The 12388-nt window shown below is 39.0% G+C and overlaps 1 protein-coding gene and 1 pseudogene across 4 annotated transcripts in view; both read right to left on the bottom strand.

Moving 5' to 3' along the window:
* SCC3 (sister-chromatid cohesion protein 3) overlaps positions 1 to 12388 on the bottom strand; it is a 46589-nt gene that overhangs the window by 14102 nt on the left and 20099 nt on the right. The window lies entirely within an intron of this gene.
* Positions 1715 to 5377, bottom strand: LOC120071254 (large ribosomal subunit protein uL3-like; annotated as a pseudogene).

Here is a 12388-nt window from a genome sequence, read left to right as displayed (position 1 = left end):
ACTACATCGCAAAGTCACTTTGCAACTATCCCAAAACCTGATGAAGAACTCGGCTGTAAAGCCATCAGGACTGGGGGGTTTGTTTTACCCAAAGTGTGCACTGCTTGCCAAATTTCTTCTGTCGATAGCTTTCTTTGTTGCCAAGTAACGATTAGTGATCGTTGGGTTGTAAGTTGTAACTAAGTTAATGGCTCATTATTCTTGGGGAGAGATTAAAGCAGCTCTCGAAGAAAAATCGAAATGCATTGCTTTTATTAATCCTTTCTTTGTTGATAACGCAATCATTTATTTCAAAAAGAGTTCTGATTCTTCCATTCCTAATGGAAAGTGGAACCACTATGGAAAATTCTTCCTAAAATTGGAGCTCTGGTCTAAAGAAAAAAATTATTTCCCTGAAGAAGTTATTAGAAGCTATGGGGGGATGATCTTTATCAAGAACTTATCTTTGCAATCTTGGAAACGCTCTCTTTTTAAGCCATTGGAATTCAATTAGGGGGTTTTGTTGGAATATCTTCACAAACTCTTAATTGCATCGATTGTTCATCAGCCAATATTGAAGTAGAAAGAAACTTTTGTGGATTTATCCCAGCAACTGTCTATTAAAGATAATTTTTTTGGTGAATTCTCTCTCAAGTTTGGGGATTTTGGATCAGTTGTAGAGCAGGAGTCATTTGTGAAAGATGATGTTTTGTTGAATGAAGAAAACTTTTCAAATTCCTTTGATAAGGATCAAATACAATTAGCATTGGAAGATGAGGCTCAGTTGAAAAATGATATCTTGGTTGATGATGCCTCACTGTCGCCAGTAGAAAATTCAAGGCCAAATAACTCGGGAACTCCAACATTAGTAGCTCTGTGTTCAAAGAAGATTACTTCGGTGGATAAGATAGATAAGGCAGCCGCATCAAAGACTACTCGCTCTCCTGATTTAATTAAATTGGTTCCTCAACCTCTTTCTTCTCCAAGAAATTCCAGCAATTCATCATTTATTATCTCGACATCAAGGACAAGAATTACGAATACTCCTTCAAGGGAAGAGGAAGAGACAGGCTCCCCATTTTTTTGGAACTCCCAGGCAGCCATTTTTTCTTCAAGCCCTTTGAGAAAAAAGCTGTATTTTCCAGCCTACCTGAAATATTATTCCAGAAAAAGAGCAATTACCCATATTAAAAACCTCCAACCACTTTAATGCCCCCATTTAGATTTCAAGCTCGCACTACTTAGCTCAGATCCCTCGGAAACCTCTTTGAATCAAGAAGAACCAGATGATGAATCTAATGTAAGTGCAAGTAGCGAAGAATTTGATTTGAATACCTTAAACACAGTTGAGGATGAGATTCAGTCTGATGATATTTTGGGTGAAGACTTTGCAGCGTTCTTAACCAATAAGGTATAAAGTGTCAATCAAAATTTAGGCTAAATATTGGGGTTGCCTCTTTCTTTTTATTTTTTTATTTTTTTAGAATGGTTGAGAAAAAAATGAAAGAATATAAGTGCGGGCATACAAAAAACCCAAGCCCACCAAAAGAAGCCCCACTGCAAGAAGGGACTCCAACAATGCAAAAGAATGCCTATGGAGTAGTTACAAAAGGTCTTCGAAATCAAAGCCCACAAAGAGCATGATAGCGAACGAGAGACCAAATCTCACCAGGGTCCCTTTCCTTCCTTTTTTTTTTTTTTTTTTTTTTTTGAAGGTGAAACCAAGTCTCATTAATAGCAAGCTATAAGTTCAAAATTTAAGTTTAATAACAAAAACACCTCAACTACTCCGAGTCCTCAAAATAACAGAAATAAATAACAAAAATTCATTGGTGATAGGAACAACCAGAACAACCATGAATAAAGAAAGGCAGCTAAAGCTAAGCCTTGACGCTACCATAGAACTTCTGTTTCTCCAGTGTTCATGGGCAAACTTAGAGGATGTATCGATGAAATTAAGTTTGATCTCCTCAAGAGCCACACGGGAAGTTTGTTTGAGAAGAGACTGACGAAGGGTGATGACTTAAGAAGCACAGACACCAACACGCGACACAGCGACATGCCAATTTTCAAAAAAGTAGGACACGACACGTCGGGGACGTGTTATTTTTTTATTAAAAAAATTAAATATATGTCATGAAATAAACATATTGGGAAATATTCCATTTAAAAACATCATTAACAACCATGCAACTATAGATAAGATGACTAACGGTTCAATGTCATAAGTCATAACAAGTTTTAGTTCAACACCACAAAAGTTACAAAACCACAAAATAGAATCAAAGAAGCCAAGCCATATTTTCTTCATTCTTGTCCAATGTCCTCTTAACTACTCGAAGCTTCATTTTGATCACCATCGTCAGTAAAAACTATAGCTTCCAATTCTGGTTCGTCCAAAGATAAACTAGCTACTTCAAGCATTCCCGCATCTTCAAATGAATCAAATGAATCTCCAGCAATGTCCCACATTTTCGACTCTTCTTTGAAATATTCAAGAGTTCTTGAAAAAAAAACGTAGATTGTTATGGATGTACACCAAGTCTTCTGCACGTTGTGGTATCATCTTGTTCCTTCTCATAGAGTGCACAAATGAATATGTACTCCAATTTCGCTCACAACACGAGGAAGATGAAGGTTGAACAAGTAACTTCATAGCTAGTGATTGTAAAGTTGGAGTAAAGGCACCATGGATGGCCCACCAACTCTTTGGAGGCATATTATATCTATCATGTATGGAATCATGTTCAGCAAACTCTGAAGACATTGTAGAGAAATTGGCAAATTCAATTTTTACTCTTGTTCGCTCATCCTCTGAACTAAAATTTATCACTGATAACCATTGTTTGCAAGCCACCCTTAATGAGTTTAAATCTTCTAAGCATAATGATGGTAGATGCAAATCGTGTTTCTGCTACTACAAGTAACTTCAAAGACACAAACTCATTGAACATAGCAAGCCTCATGGAATGGTTCACGATAAAGTGCTTGACAAACATAACATCATCAGAAATTTTAGAAATCCAGCTACACTCTGCAAATACATGTTGATTACTATCAATATTTCTTGCAGCACAAATGTTCTTCAAAGCAAGATTGAGGGTATGAACTACACAATGTTGGGGAACTATGATTCAATAATTTGTCCTGCACCTTTACAATTTGCAACATTGTCAGTGATTATTTGAATCACATTCTCATGTCCCACCTCATTTATAACTTCTTTCATCAAATCTGCTATGAAGTATTTGTCTTTAGTCTCACCTAAGCAATCTACAGCTTTAAGAAACATTTTTTAATTGATTTCAGTATGACTTGAAGATGATTTTGCCATACTTTTAAAATAAAACAAAAAGAACAAAATAATATTTAATGGAAAGAAAAACAAACATAATTGTTCGGTTCAAACATAAATGTTCAAACAAAACATTATGTTCATGGAATCAATCACATTCTCATGTCCCACTTCATTTATAACTTCTTTCATCAAATTTGCTATGAAGTATTTGTCTTTAGTCTCACCTAAGCAATCTACCGCTTTAAGAAACATTTTTTAATTGATTTCAGTATGACTTGAAGATGATTTTGCCATGATTTTGCCATGATTTTGCCATACTTTTAAAATAAAACAAAAAGAACAAAATAAGATTTAATGGAAAGAAAAAAAACCATAATTGTTCGGTTCAAACATAAATGTTCAAACAAAACATTATGTTCATGAAAGGGAGAAAAACGCAAAAAAAAAAAAAAAAAAAAAAAAAAAAAAAAAGGAAGAAACAAAACAAATCGCCAACGAGTCTGGGCGTGGAGAAGTCGCCGGCAAGTCTGGGCGGGGAGAAGGTGCTATCGGCGTGTCTGGGTGTGGAGAAGTCGCCTTGGGCGTGGAGGTGTGGTCGGTCGTTGATAGAGTGGGCGTGGAGGTGTGGCGTTTTGGGCGTGGGGACTAGGGAGTTTTGATATTTTGAAGAAAAGTGGAATGGAATAATATATTTTGAGAAATTAAAATAAAAAACACAATAACCTAAAAGTTTTGGGCATGGGCTGCTCACTTTAGTTTTATAAGCTTTCATTGTTTTTTCTTTTTAATTTTGCAGTGTCGTGTCCCAACTGTGTCCCACCCATGTCCCAGCTATGTCAGAAATTTTAGAAAATAATAAAATATTCGACAAGCCAGCTGGCGTTTCGGACACGTGTCAGGGCATGTCGGTGTCGAACACGTGGCTATCTTAGGAGTGTCGGTGCTTTATAGGTGATGACCCTCTTCTTGGGTTCAACACAACCTCCCTTAATCATCAAGTAGTCACTCTTCACAATACCATAGTCAGGGAAACCACCCATTGGAGTAATGTCCTTCTCGGTCCTGTCAAATTCAGTGACGGCGATATGTGATTCCTTCCCTATCTTTCCAATTTTGTAGATTTTTTTATTCATTTCAGCTTGGTGGTGGTATCCGTTCTGACCAGCCCTGGCAACAGTAAATGACACTCTAGTAGGATGCCAAGCACCAATACGAGACACCTTCCTAAGATCCCTGTGAGTCTTACGAGGGAGACGTGTAACACACCAAGTGACAACACCTTCATAACCTTTACCCTTGGTCACACCAATAAGGTCAATCATCTCATCTTTCTGGAAAACAGCATCTACTGGAACTTGCTTCTCAAAGAACCCATAGGCATAGTCCACCTTCTGAGCAATTGTACCACCATTAACCTAGATCTCCATCAGGTGTGCTTTCTTTTGCTTCAATCCCTTCATCTTGGTGATCTGAGTATGAGCCAAGACAAGGATCACAAATGCATATTTCTTCAACTTCTCAAGCTTCTCCTGGATGGTCTTCTTTCCCTCATCAGTTTCATATTGTTTAGAGTACTTAGAGAAAGCCTTCTTCTTAGACTTGCACTAGTTCTTATAGAACCTCCTCCTTACTTCCTTGCTCAAATGCTGAGCCCATACAATGCCCAGAGTGCAATGACCACGTGGGGTCTTTACATATCCAACAACACCAACAATCACCACCGGTGGGGTCTCAATGATTGTCACAGGCTCACGTCTCCTTCTTATGAAGTTTTGATCGGGGCTTCTCAACCTCCCTGACAATGTGCGTCATTCCAACCTTGTAACCCAAAAAGGCAGTCAACCTACATGGTTTGCTTGCATCATCCTTTGGGAAAGCCTTCACTTTTCCCCAGTGACCAGGTGTTTGCTTCCTTGGAAGAAATCCAAGGGACCTGTGCCTTAGGTGCTCAAATTTCCTGTGAGACATCTTTTTCTACTTCCCGTGCGGCTATTGCAACTGCACAAGGCCGGTATTTTTGTATCTTAATTGATTCATGTAAGGATGATTTCAGCATCTAACACTTTTTCATTGAGTTTAGTTTGTAGGATATGATGAGGGCGCTAAGGGGGTGTCAACCTAGTTGAGATGTCTGGGTGCACCTCCTAATTCTTAGATTTTATGCTTTATGCTCTTTGTACATATCTCTTGTAACCCGCGATCATACTCCTAGTAACCCTCTAACGAGCCACAGAAAAGCCAAACTCCCCGTAACCATCTCATCAATGGCGTGTTGATTTCTGTCCTCTCAAATTTTCAGGTATGGAAGTTATCTCTTGGAATACTAGGGATCTGCGAGATAAATCAAAGCAGATTGCACTAAAAAGGTTTCTTCAATCTCAGCATCCAAATGTGGTATTAATTTTTTCGAAGAGGAAACAAGACTTTTTATTAATGTATAAAAAGAAAGTACAAGAGATGTGTACTTGAAACAAAACGATACATAACTAAGGATCAGGAGGCGCACCCAGACATCTCAACTAGGTTGACACCCCCTTAGCGCCCTCATCATATCCAAACCAACTAACTCAAATAACAAAGATAAAAGGAACTCTTACAAAGCAATAAAAGAGATATTGAAAACAGCCCTCAAAGAACATAATACAAAGCAAATCAAAAGCAAAATCAAAATCCTAAGTTGCTAGACCACACTAGGCTGGAAAAAGAGACCCCTTGCTTTATGCTTCTGTCCGTCAAAATGGATGAAAGCTTGCCAATTTAAACAAATATCTTGTAGAGAGTATGCTGCAAATACTTTAGATAAAGAGCACCATTGTGAAGCGTTAAGTTTGGCAGCCTCAAACCGAGCAAACCAAGGAGTTTCCTTATCTTGGAAAACTCTTTGATTTCTTTCCAACCAAAGTTCAACGAGAAAAGCTTTAACTGCATTAATCCACAACAGATTTGGATTTCTTGAGAAAAGGCCCAATAAGGATCTGTTGCACATTACTCCTAAAAACGTTGTCGAATACCCAACAAATAGTGAAGCTTTTAAAAAGAGTTCTCCAACAGTTTCTGGCATAAACACAGTCAAAGAAAATGTGTTGGAGATCCTCCCCTTCTGATTTACATAAATCACATTGATTGGGAGAAAGAAAATTGGAGGGCAGTTTTTGTTGTAAAACTGAAGAGTAATTTAGGGCTCCAAAAAGCATGATCTAAACTGTAATGTTTACTCTCCGAGGGCTATTGGACTTCCATAAAGCTTTCTGAAGGCAAATGTCAAGAGGTGAAGCCAAAGAAAGATGTTTAATTAGTAATTTTACTGTGAAGGAACCACAGGCTTCTAGGGACCATGTACGAGAATCTTGGCAGTTCAAAAGTTCCTTCTTGGACACCAAGGGAAGCAGATTCTGGAATTCTGAAATTTCTTCTTCCTTTAAAAGTCTTATGAACTATAATGACCATGAAGAAGTTTGAGTATCCCAATGATTTGAGACAGAACCATTCTAATTGGTGGCAATTCCGAACAAGGATGGAAATCTGTTTTTAAGGGGAGTAGTGTCAATCCAAGGGTCATGCCACAAAGCTATTTTGCTGTCATTTCCTAGCTTAAAGGCTGCCAATACTTCTACTTTCAACCATGATTGTGAGATACTTACCCAAGGACTACGAAGGCTACACGATGCCTTTCCAGAAGTGTGTCAATCAAAGATACTTGTTCCATGGATACTCATAACAACTTGTCTCCAAAGATGGGTATTTTCTTGCATAAAACGCCATCCCCATTTAGCTAAAGCTAAAAGTGCCAAGTTTCTTACCTTCAACCCTCCTAGTGCCAGCCCTCCATCTTCTTGCTTTTTAGAGACAATCTCCCATTTTACCAAGTGATTTAGTTTCCCACCTTTATGGCCCTCCCAAAATAAGTTTCTTATAATTCTCTCTATAGTAGAGATCACTTTTTCTGGCATCAAAAAGGAAGACATATAGTAGATTGGTAGATTAGAGAGAACTGAATTGCATAGAGTTGTCCTACCTCCTCTTGACAGGTTATATCTTCTCCATTTGTCCGGTTTATTCTGAAATTTATCGATAACCGGCTGCCAAAACTCCTTTTTTTTTTGGGTATCCGCCCAAGGGAAGACCAAGGTATAAAAAAGGAAGGTGCAATGTTTTACAACCTAGCCTTGAGGCAACTGTCTGCAGCTTATCTTCTTCTATATTGATTCCACAAATGGCCGACTTTTCCCAATTTAGATGTGGTATTAATTCAGGAGACTAAGAAAGAAGTGGATGATTCTTTAATTATATCAATATGGAGGTCAAAATATATCAGCTTGTCATTTGTGGATTCTTGTAAAAAAAACCTGGAGGATTATGAACCATGTGGGATGAAAGTAAAGTGGGGTGGGTGGAAACTCTAAAAGGAGATTATTCCTTATCCATGAAATTCTTGACCCCAGCAAAAACTATTGCTGGATTTGTAATATTTATGGTCCATGTGACTATAAAGAGAGAAAATGCTTATGGCTAAATCTTCAATCTATACAAAGTTACTATGAAGGTCCACGATGCATTGGTGGAGACTTCAACTTTACAAGATGGACTCATGAGCGCTTTCCGGTTGGATGGTCCACAAAAGGTATGAACAAATTTAGTAAGTTTATTGATGAGTGTGGCCTCCTGGAGATTCCTCTTTCGAGTGGAAGATTTACTTAACACTCCCTCATTGACAGATTTTTTATTTCTAGAGAATGGGATGAGATTTTTTATAAGACACGAGTGTCAAGGCAAGCACATTTATTCTCAGACCATTTTCTGTGGTGACCTTCTCCATTTCGATTGTTTAATAGACTAAGAAAGAAGTGGATGATTCTTTAATTATATCAATATGGAGGTCAAAATATATCAGCTTGTCATTTGTGGATTCTTGTAAAAAAAACCTGGAGGATTATGAACCATGTGGGATGAAAGTAAAGTGGGGTGGGTGGAAACTCTAAAAGGAGATTATTCCTTATCCATGAAATTCTTGACCCCAGCAAAAACTATTGCTGGATTTGTAATATTTATGGTCCATGTGACTATAAAGAGAGAAAATGCTTATGGCTAAATCTTCAATCTATACAAAGTTACTATGAAGGTCCACGATGCATTGGTGGAGACTTCAACTTTACAAGATGGACTCATGAGCGCTTTCCGGTTGGATGGTCCACAAAAGGTATGAACAAATTTAGTAAGTTTATTGATGAGTGTGGCCTCCTGGAGATTCCTCTTTCGAGTGGAAGATTTACTTAACACTCCCTCATTGACAGATTTTTTATTTCTAGAGAATGGGATGAGATTTTTTATAAGACACGAGTGTCAAGGCAAGCACATTTATTCTCAGACCATTTTCTGTGGTGACCTTCTCCATTTCGATTGTTTAATAGCTGGTTATTAGAAGATGATTGTTGCAAAAAGATTGAATCAACTTATTCTGCAAATAAGTTAAAAGGTTGGGCTGGATTAATTATTTGTTCAAAGCTCAGAAAGATAAAAGAGGCAGTAAAAGCTTGGAACAGGTCAGCAGAAGAAAAGAGAAATGGCAAAGAGAAAAGTTTGCTAAATGAACTTGAATTTCTTGATTCAAAAGCCGAAGGCACTGGTTGGTCTTCACTGGATGTTGATATTCGAGTAGCAGTTAAAGGGGAGCTGATGAAATTATACCTAATGGAGGAAAGAAACTATATCCAGAAAAAGTAAACTTAATTGGCTTCGTTTGGGAGATGAAAATACCAGATTTTTTTATTGAGAATGAAGTATTATCCTTCTTTTCTTCATTATATCAACAAATTTCAGGAGTTCGTGCCATCCCATTTAATATTTGTCTTTCTCAAGTTTCAGCAGCCCAAAATTCAGAGCTTTCTGTCCTCTTTTCAGATGAAGAAATTTCATTTGCTTTGAAAGCTCTTGGAAAGAACAAAGTGCCTGGTCCAGACGGCTTTACAGAGGAATTTTTCCTCAGGTTTTGGAAGATTTTGAAGGCTGATTTTCATGAAATGATTTCTGAATTCTATAGAAACGGGAGATTGAATGCCTGCATCAAAGAAAAATTTATTTGTTTAATTCAGAAAAAAAAAAAAAGAAAAAGAAAAAAAAGAATCAGCAGTTTTTGTCAAAGATTTTCGGCCAATTAGCCTCACAACATCAGTTTATAAGATTATTACAAAGGTCTAGTTGAAAGACCAAAGAAAGAAAGGTCTGGAATAATTTTTCCTTCTCAAAGTGCATCATGGGAGGGAGACAAATAACCAATCCGGTTCTTGTGGCTAATGAAATTGTGGGGGAGTATCGATCCAAGAAAAAAACGGGTTGGATTCTCAAGCTTGATCTAGAAAAGGACTTTGATAGAGTGGATTGGAACTTTCTGGAGGAAGTTCTCGTGCTTAAAGGATTCAGCTCTAAATGGATTTCATTGATTAATGGGTGTATTCGTAATTCAATTTATTTAGTATTCATTAATGGAAGACCAAGAGGGAGAATTCAAGCTTCTAGAGACCTAAGGCAAGGGGATCCAGTTTCTTCATTCCTATTCCTTCTTGTTAGTGAAGTTTTATATGCAGTTATTGACCTAATTTATGAAAAGGGAGTTCTCAAAGGTTTTGTAGTGGGAAAGGATAAGGTGAATGTCTCTATCCTTCAATTCGTTGATGATGCACTTCTTTTATGCAAGTATGATGATAATATTTTTTTAAAGGAAATACACTTTTCATTGAATTAATGAAAAGAGACAAAATCTTGAGGTACAAAATACAAATCTAGCGGATCAAGAGATGCATCCGCACATCTCAACTAGGTTGACACCCCCTAACACCCTCATCATAAAGGAAATGCACTTTTCATTGAATTAATAAAAAGAGACAAAATCTTGAGGTACAAAGTACAAATCCAGCGGATCAAGAGATGCATCCACGCATCTTAACTAGGTTGACACCCCCTAACACCCTCATCGTACCCAATATTGAGAATACAAGCAAAATAATACCTCCAAAATAGTCAATATCCGAAGTTCTCTAGCTATTACAAAAGGAGGATCAAGACCAAAGCTAGAAGGAATAAACCAAAATACAAAGTACACAGCAAGCATTAAAAAAACAAAAAAACAAAAACAAAAACAAGAAAAACCAACCAACAAGAGGGAGCAGCTTCTAAGATGGGGGAGAGATAAATGCCTACCAATTCAGATTAAGCTCCTAGATAGAGTGTTGAAATACGTTGAATTAGCCCTAAGGGCATTTTTGTAATTTTTGCTATATTTGCTAAATTAGGGTTTCACCTCATTCTATTTATATTTGAGGTTGGGTCTATTGTAAATATGACATTAAATAATAAGTCCTTTTCTACCGTGGTTTTTCTTCCCTGAATTAGGGTTTTCCACCTAAACTCCTTGTGTCATCTTCTTTTCTTCTATTTCAATATGATATCAGAGCAAGGTGATGAAACCTTAGCCCCGATAGAAGAAACTCAGTTATCAAACTTGATAGGTGAAGGTACGCTGACTAATGAGGCTGTGATTCAAGCAGCGGTTGACCGCTATCTCTGAACCATCATCCCAGGTGGCTCAGCCGAACAGATCTAGCTGGCGAGCCGAACAGCAGGTGGTGAGCTTGCTCCAGCTGGCGTGTCGATTAGCTTCCAGTCTCAGCCGTTCCAACCGAACACCATCGAGGAAGGTCACGCTTTCCAGCCGATGCACGCGAACGGGTCACAACCGATCGGACTCTCGACTTTGCTCCAGCCGGCGCACGCGAACGGGTCACAACCGATCGGACCCTTGACTTCGTACGCAACCGTCTCAGCCTCGCACGTTCCCTAGCCGGCGCACGCGATCGATCTACAGCCGATTGGTACCTCGGCGTCGCACAGAACCGGATCTACACCAGACGGTCATGGGTTTGCTCCAGCTGCCGGGTCGGGTCAGATCGGCGCGATTTCTTCAACCTCGCAGTCGATCGCCGAGCCTTCTGTCCATTACCCACCATCACAGCCGTCTGAGAGCAGCGCCGGTCACGGGTTGCCGAACCTTGCCACTGGTGGACTTCCGACAGTAGCTTCTTCACAGTACCATGGTGGACAGCTTCTTCCTCATGTATATCCAGTTCAGCCCCAGTTTCGAATGGGTGATTCCATTGAAGAAAATCCCATGGTTTTTAGACAGAAAAATTCCAGATCTGAATCTCATGGGGAACTCCAACAACAATTAGTTAGTCTCCAACAACAGATGGTCGCCCTGGGAGCCAGATTGAATGGCCATGATTCTTCCCCGATGTATTCAGAAAATCCAGTATCAATGTTTCCTACTCTTCCAACTTCTAATTTTTTATCTGGAACAATTGGAAATTCTGCAGGAATGATCACGGGAGAGAAGTTGAATGGGCAAAATTACTTCTCTTGGTCCCAAACAATTAAAATGGTTCTTGAGAGACGCCATAAGTTGGGATATTTAATTGGAGAGATACCACGACCGAATCCTGAGGATCCTCAAGAGCGTGTCTGGAAGGCAGAGGATTCTTTGCTCCGCTCAATGTTAATCAGTAGCATGGAACCACAAATCGGGAAACCTTTACTCTATTCAGCCACTGCCCGAGATATTTGGGATGCAGTCCGACGGTTATATTCGAGGCGTCAGAACGCATCCCGCCTGTATACTCTACGTAAACAGGTTCACGAATGCAAACAAGGGAGCATGGATGTAACGTCATACTTCAGCAAGATGTCATTGTTATGGCAAGAAATGGATCTATGTCGGGAGATCATCTAGAACTGCCCACAAGATGGAATTCAATACTCCAAGATAGAAGAGGTTGAGCGTGTGTATGATTTTCTTGCCGGGCTGCACCCCAAATTTGATACAGATCGTAGTAGAATACTAGGGCAGAAACCAATTCCGTCTCTCATGGAAGTCTGTTCAGAGGTTAGATTGGAAGAAGATAAATCGAGTGCAATGAACGGGTCGGGTGTTACCACTGTAGAGTCAGCTGCCTTCGGGGTAAAGTTCGCTGGAGCTGATGGTGACAAGCAGAATAGTAAAACACCCCCAGTTTGTGAGCATTGCAAAAAACAGTGGCACACAAAGGATCAGTGCTGGAAATT

Source organism: Benincasa hispida, chromosome 2, assembly GCF_027475165.1.
Source record: "Benincasa hispida cultivar pf3 chromosome 2, pf3_genome.v1.1, whole genome shotgun sequence".
NCBI lineage: Eukaryota > Viridiplantae > Streptophyta > Magnoliopsida > Cucurbitales > Cucurbitaceae > Benincasa > Benincasa hispida.
The sequence above is the reverse complement of the archived record's forward strand: the minus strand, read 5'-3'. Positions and strand labels throughout refer to the sequence as shown.